The sequence below is a fragment of the Desmodus rotundus genome, chromosome 7, assembly GCF_022682495.2.
Source record: "Desmodus rotundus isolate HL8 chromosome 7, HLdesRot8A.1, whole genome shotgun sequence".
Taxonomy (NCBI): Eukaryota; Metazoa; Chordata; class Mammalia; order Chiroptera; family Phyllostomidae; genus Desmodus; species Desmodus rotundus.
The window spans coordinates 26,116,155-26,123,790 of NC_071393.1; the positions used below are offsets into that span (position 1 = coordinate 26,116,155).

Consider the following 7,636-nt stretch of genomic DNA (forward strand, 5'->3'; position numbering starts at 1 on the left):
AATTATTTTTAAAAAAATATTTTATTTATTTATTTTTAGAGAGAGGGGAAGGGAGGGAGAAAGAGAGGGAGAGAAACATCAATGTGTGGTTGCCTCTTGTGCGCCCCCTACAGGGGACCTGGTCTTCAACCCAGGCATGTGCCCTGACTGGGAATCGAACCAGTGACCCTTTGGTTTGAAGGCCAGCACTCAATCCACTGACCCACATCAGCCAGGACTGAACTGAAATCTTTACTAGCCAGATTTGTTATTAACTCTCTCTCCCAGTGAAAGAAATGTTGGAAAATATAGACAATTATCAAGATGATTAAAATATTGTTAGTTCATCATTATATCTTTTACTATTTTAGGGTATTTCTTTTAGCCTTGTTTATGGGTGCATGTATATTTGTGTGTGAAAACATAGTATGATTACTATTTGAAATTATACTATTCATAGCATTTTATAACTAATGTAAAGGGCCCTGTGAACACTTACTATTAAATAGTCTTCACGGAACAATTTTTGATGGTGGCACAGCAGTTCATCGCATGGGTGTGCCATGGGTAATTTAAGCATTGCATCGTAGACGTTATTTTAGCTAGTCCCTTCCTGCCCTGATGGAGCTGATGATTTACTGTCCTTTTGCCATTATAAATTCAAGGTCATAAACTTCATGTACTAGATCTGTAATTAATTAATTTTCCAAAAATCGAACTACTCCTCAGAAGTAATGGACACTTGTGTTCGCTTTGGCAGCACAAAAACTAAAACTGGGACGATGCAGAGATCAGCAGGCCCCTGCACAAGGATGGCATGCATGCAAGTCCGTAGAGTGTTCTATATTTTTGGTTGTTAACTAGCCTTCTGGTGGTGATCATTTGCCATATATACAAGTATCAAATCCTTATGTTGAATGCCTGAAACTGATACCATGTTGTATGTCAATTATTCCTCAACTGAACAACAGTAAGGGACACTTTTAGAACTCTTGGTAGATACTGCCAAAGGGCTTTCTAGGTTTGAATCCTTTTAGGTACCTTTTAGCAGATGATCGGACTTCCTCTTTCACTGCTTCCTCCCCAAAACTAGAATTAACTTTTAAAACATGAAAAATAGTATGTTGTGGCTTTAATTTGCGTGTCTCTGTGAGTTCTGGCAATTTTCATGTGTTTGTTGGGTATTTTGCTATCACAAATTAAATTTATGTGTTCAGTTTATCTTTCTGTTCTGTCTTTATCACTTAAGACAGCTTGGACCCAACACAGAGCGATAACTAAGTAAATATTTTTACAGTTGACTGGAAATCCATATGGGCTTCCACCCAGGAACCAATAATGCATACAGTTTGTGGCTCCTCTTCTATTAATCTTTCCCAATTTAATGATTTCTTCTATAAAATATAGTATTCAGAGAAAATGTGTTTTCCCCTACTCCCTATAATCCTAAGAGACATTCTCTCAGCTGAAAGTTTTCTCTCTTCATTTTCACTGTTCTTCATACATCATTAGTAGGAACGCTGGGGCTGTGGGACGGCAGGGCACGGTCTGCATACTTATCGACTTCTAATTGCGGGTCTAAATGAATGCACCAGCCGTTCGACTACAAATGAACATCTTAAAAATAATAATTTGCATAATTAGCTGACAGGAGGGCCTAAGCTACTATTTAAGTTCATATATAACATTACATTGTCGAGTGTTAATTTATGCTCTGTTCTTTCCGGAATGATTGAGCTGTTTGCAAGTTTTATTTATCACTTATGCTTAGCTCTATTTTGCAGTGTTGATAATGTTGAGATAATGGGAATTTACAGTTAGCTCTGACAAGAGGCCATAAAACAAGTGACTGGATGCTTTCTCTCTTGCTACTGGCTCAATTTGTAACATAAAGTACTTAATAATTGTTATTAATGAGCCCGCTGTGGTTGGTATATAGACACAGCTGGAAATCACATCTGTTGTCAGAAAGCCTGGTTGAGTGAAGTGCCGACACTGCAGGGACCGAACAGCTACAGAAGGAAGTGATGTCACAGAGACATAGGAAGTGCCACAGATGGTAGCTGCCTCACGACAGAAGAGATTTAGAGTAGATTTAGGAGCAATGACAGAGATTTTAGTTCTTTTAAAACATTTTCTTCCATAGTGATCCCAAATGCCTTCGGGTGTAAGCCAGAGTTCTAGGGCAAATCCATGTATTACCTATTAGTAAATCTTATATGTTTTTTTTAGACAAAAACAAATAAAAATAGTCCAAATTCAAGCCTAGCAACGTGCCTTTTCAGGCTTAGCTACTGCTACTCCTCTTAAAATGCTCTCTTGTTCTATTCAAATTGGGTTATTTGCCTTGGTTTTTACAGACATAAGCTTTCCTGGCTGTACACTTTTTCTTATGTTGTTGTCTCCATTTGAGGACATTTCCCTTCAACTGAAAAGAGAAAGAACTTTTTTTTACCTCCCTCCCTCCCTCCCTGTCTCCCTCTCTGTCTTCTTTCTTTCCACTCATCCCTTCTCAGATCTTCTCCTCATTCATCACCAGCAAGCATTCTAACCTACTTCATATGTTAGATTGTATTAAGTCTTACAAAATATGTTTTGTTCTGTGTGCCTTTTTACATTTTATGGAAATTGTAGATCTGATTGTACTTCTTTTACTTAGCACTGAAGTGCCAACCATGGTGCTCTGTGAACATCTAGTTCATTTTTTAAATGTTTAATAAAACTCCATGTGTATCCACCCAAACCGATCCATTTACTCTCCCAGTCAGTGTGATAAACACGCCGATTGTTCTGAATCCCTATCACAATAACCAAGGTGATGAGGTCTTTATGTGTTTCACTTGTAGGTCTGTGGGGCAATTTGTGCTGCTGCATCCCTGGGAGTGTATTTGAGTGTGGGCAAACCTGATTTGCTAAGTGCTGACAGGCAGCTCTTGCAATTGTTCTGTCATTCTTCTCCCACTAGGGGTGCATGCAGGTTCTTACATCCTTATATTCCCCCAATAGTTGGGACTGCCTAATTTTAGATTTTAGCCAGATTAACAGGGATAAGATGATGTTACATTATTGCTTTCATTTGATTCTGTGTTTACTACTGACTTTGAACATCTCTTGGTTTCCTTATTAGCGCTTGGAGTTTGTTCTATTTTAACTGCTTTTCATGCTTTTGCCCATTTTTTTTCTCTTGGGTTATCTGTGTCTTGTGGACTTAAATTAATTTCTTGAATATTTGTACATTGTGAATTTTAGATATTGCAAACATTTTTATATAGTTCATCATTACTCTGGTAACTTTATCCATACTCTTTTCTATTAAAGAAAAATATTTAATTTTGATGTAATTATAGTCAACATATTTTTGCCTGAGGATTTGTGCTTTTTGGTATTTTATAAAGAATCATCCCTACCTCTAAACCACAAATATAAATTGACATTTTCTTCTATTGATTTTTTATTTTATCGTTCATTACTCTATTTTGATTCCACTTTTATATGTAATGCTATTAAGGGATCCAATTTTATTTCCTTCTTAACATCATATACTAAAAAAACCTATCTTTTCACCTTTGATTTGTGGTGCTATATTTATTATATATTAAATTCTCACTCACACATGGCCTTTCTCTGAGTTGATTGTTTTGTTCCACTGACCTACTTGTCTATCTGTTCTTACATTGATACCTACTAACTTCATTCTTGTGTGTTTGGGGCAGGCAGTTACCATGGACTCTGAGCATCCCTGAACATTCCTGATGAGTGTGCCAGTCTGCAAGTCTTATTTGGGCCTAAACTGAGCACTTTCCATGGCTAGTCAAGCAGCCACGCTACTTCTCACTTTCTGGTGGGAATAGGACAGGGCAGACAGAGAGAGAGCGGGAGAGATGGAGGAAGTATCTTGTTCGCTGCTTACTACAGAAGGCACCATAACTGTCGAGGTGGGGCTGTTTGGACTGCTGTTGTCTAGCACTTTAATGCTCCCACTGTTAAAGGTACGATTAATATTGATTGTACTGTCACCCCTCATAAAATTCCAGGGCAATTGTACCAACCAGAAAGAGTAATTTTTAGAGGACTGATAGTGGATACAACAGACAGCCAACCAAGCTTCCAGTCCCTTCCAGCGCTGTACAACAGAAACAATACAGGATTTCAGGAAGCGCAAAGGAAATCATAGTCTTGGGGCTTGTAACCCCCCAGGACCCTTTTGAACTACAGGTGTTTGCTACTGATAGCTATGCTGACTGGAACTAATATTGGTGAGTGTTCTGCCGACACTTGAACATGTATTCTGCTGATTAGGGGTGGAATATTCGTTACTGTAAGTTGGGTCTAGTTGGTCGGTGGTGCTGTCCAAGTCTTCTACATGCTTACTGATATTCTACCTATCTTGTCTATCAATTACTGATAGAGGAGAGTTGAAATCTCCTATTACAATGTGGATTTGTCCATTTCTCATTTCACTTCTGGTTTTGCTTTATACATTTTGAATCTGCTATTGGAGAAATTCACATTTTAAAAAAGTTTATGAATTAACTGCTTTATCCCTAAGAAATGTTCCTTCTTATCTCTGGTGATAAAGCTTGTTGTGAAGTCTGCCTTATCTGATATTATCTCAGCCATTCCAGCTTGCTTACAAGTAATGCTTATATAGCCTAACAGTTTTTATCTTCTACTTTTAACATACCCATGTCTTTATCCTTGAGGTGAGCTTCTTACTAAGATGATTTTTTTTTTTACAGATCACAGTTAGCTATTTTTCTTTAATTTAATGTGAGAATCTCTGACTTTAGTTCAGAGCACATAGACTAAGGGGCAATAAGCCATTTCTGTAAAGGGCAAGGTGGTAAATACTTTAGGCTTTTGGGTCATGTAGCTTCTGTGGAAGATGTTTGCCTCAGCTGTTACAGCCTGGAGCCGCATAGGCAACACATAAATGAATGGGTACAGCTCTGCTCCAGTGAAACCTTTTTTACAAAGTATCACAATCAGCTGTATTTGGCTCATAGGCCATAGGTCGCTGACCCATGGTTTGCACTTTTTATATTTAATGTAAATATTGACACGGTTAAGCTTAAATCATTCAACTTGTTTGTTTTTTATTTGTCTTTTTATTTGTCTCATATGTTATTCATTCCTTTCCTGTCTTCCCTTTTTCCCACCTCTCTTTGGATTGAGTATTTTTAGGATTTCATCTTTCTTCAATTTTTTAAATTTATTAGATTAAAAAGGCCTCTTTGTGTGTGTGTGTGTGTGTGTGTGTGTGTGTGTGTGATTGCTGTATGGCTTACCAATTACACATTTTCTTTTCCACAGTCTACCTTAAAATAATGTTATAGCATTTTATAGATTAAGATTCTTAAATGCTTTCACCTCCCACCCAGCCATTTGTGCTATTTTTGTCATACATTTTGCCTCTATTTTTGAGGTATTATTAAGATCTGTCATGCATTGCCACTACTTTTTCAGCTTTATTGAGTAATTGACAAAAATGATAAGATTGTGATGATTTGATATACATGTGTATAGTGAGAGGATTTCCACCATCCAGTTAATTAACATTTCTATCACCTCACACACTTACTTTTGAGGGGAGTGAGAAAACGTGAGTTCTACTCTCTTAGCAAATTTTAATGATCAACGCGGCATTACTGACTATAGTAGCCCTTTTGGTACAACAACCCCTCAGATCTATTCACCTTCTAACTGGAAGTTCGTTCCCTTTTACCCACCTGTCCCTATTCCCTCCACCCTCAGCGCCTGACAACCACGATTCTACTCTCTCTGTTTCTATCAGTTCGACATTTTTTTTACATTCCACATAAGTGATACTATATGGTGTTTTTCTTTCTCTGTTTGCCTTATTTCACTAAGTATATGCCCTCCAGGTTTATTTGTGTTGTTATAAATGGCAAGATTTCCTTCTTTTTTAAAGGCTGAACAGTGTTTTGTTGTGGTGTGTACATCACATTTTCTTTATCCGTTCATCTGTCAACAGACACTTAAGTGGTTTTCATATCTTGACTGTTGTGAATAATGTGGCAATGAACCTGGGAGTACAGACATGTCTTTGAGATAATGACTTCGTTTCCTCTGGATATGTATTCAGAAGTGAGATTACTGGATCATGTGGTAGTTCTCTTTTTAATTGCTTGAGAAAGCTTCATACTGTTTCCACAGTGGCTCTACCAGTTTACATTCCCACCAACAGTATATAATGGTTCACTTTCTCCACATCCTCATCAGCATTTGTCCCTCGTCATTTCAATAGTAGCCATCCTAACAGGTATTAGGTGATATCTTATTAAGGTCTTGACTTGCATGTCCCTAATGATTAGTGATGTTTAGCACCTTTTCCTGTTCTTGTTGGTCATTTGTGTGTCCTCTCTGAAAAAATGTCTATTCAGGTCATTTGCCTATCTTTAATTGTTTACTTTTTTGTATCGATTTATAGGAGTTTCTTGTATATTTTGCATATTAACCCCTTATCAGATATGAGGTTTGCAAATATTGCCACCAATTCCATTGCTTGCCTTTCCATTTTGCCAATGGTTTCCTTTGCTGTGGTGAATCTTTTTAGTTTGATGTAGACCCACTGACTTACTTCTGCTCATTTTTCTTTGCTTTTGGAATGAAACCCCCAAAATTATTGCAAAGACCAGTGTCAATAAGCTTTTTTCCTGTGTTTTTTTTCTAGGAGTTTTATGGTTTCAGATCTTACATTTGTCTTTAATTCACTTTGAGTCATTTTTGTGAGTGCTGTAAGATAGGGGTCCATTTTCCTTATTTTTTTTTTGCAAGTGGATACCTAGTTTTCTTGGTTTGTATTTATTTATTTATTTATCTATCTATTTACTTATTTTTCTATTACAGTTGTCCCAATTTTTCCCCCTTTGCCCTCCTCCATCCAGCCCATGCCCTGCTACCACAGTCAATCCCCACACTGTTGTCCATGTCTGTGGGTCATTCATACATGTTCTTTAACATGTTCTTTCCCTTCCCCTTCTTTCCACCGTTATCACCATCTCCCCTCCCCTCTGGTCACTGTCAGTCTGTTCCATGTTTCCATGCCTCTGGCTCTATTTTGCTTTTGAGTTTATTTTGTTCATTAGATGCCTCTTATAAGTGAGATCATAATGTATTTGCCTTTCACCAGCCGGCTTATTTCACTTAGTATAATATTTGCCAGTTTCATCCATGCTGTCACAAAAGGTAGGAGTTCCTTCTTTCTTTCTGCTGTGTAGTATTCCATTGTGTAAATATACCAAAGTTTTTTGATCCACTCCTCTTGTGATGGGCACTTATTGAAGAAATTTTCTTTTCCCCATTGTATATTCTTGGCTCCTTTGTCAAAAATTAATTGACTGTATGTGTGCAGGTTCATTTCTGGGCTTTCTATTCTGTTTTATTGATCTATGTGTCTGTTTTTATGATAGCAGCATACTGTTTTGATTACTATAGTTATGTACTATAGTTTAAAGTCAGGAAATGTGATGCCTCCAATTTTGATCTTTTTTGATGTTGCTTTAGCTGTTTGGGGTCTTCTGTGGTTCCATAAATATTTTAGTATTATTTGTTGTATTTCTGTGAAAAAATGCCATTGGAATTTTGATAGGGATTGCACTGAATCTGTAGATCACTTTGGGTAGTATGGAAATTT

At 37.2% G+C, this 7,636-nt stretch overlaps 1 non-coding gene across 1 annotated transcript; it reads left to right on the forward strand.

Moving 5' to 3' along the window:
* The first annotated feature begins 723 nt into the window (after positions 1–723).
* LOC112301968 (U6 spliceosomal RNA) lies at positions 724–830 on the forward strand. Its single transcript, XR_002974522.2, has one exon. It is a non-coding gene; the product is annotated as a U6 spliceosomal RNA (small nuclear RNA).
* The last annotated feature ends 6,806 nt before the right edge of the window (positions 831–7,636 follow it).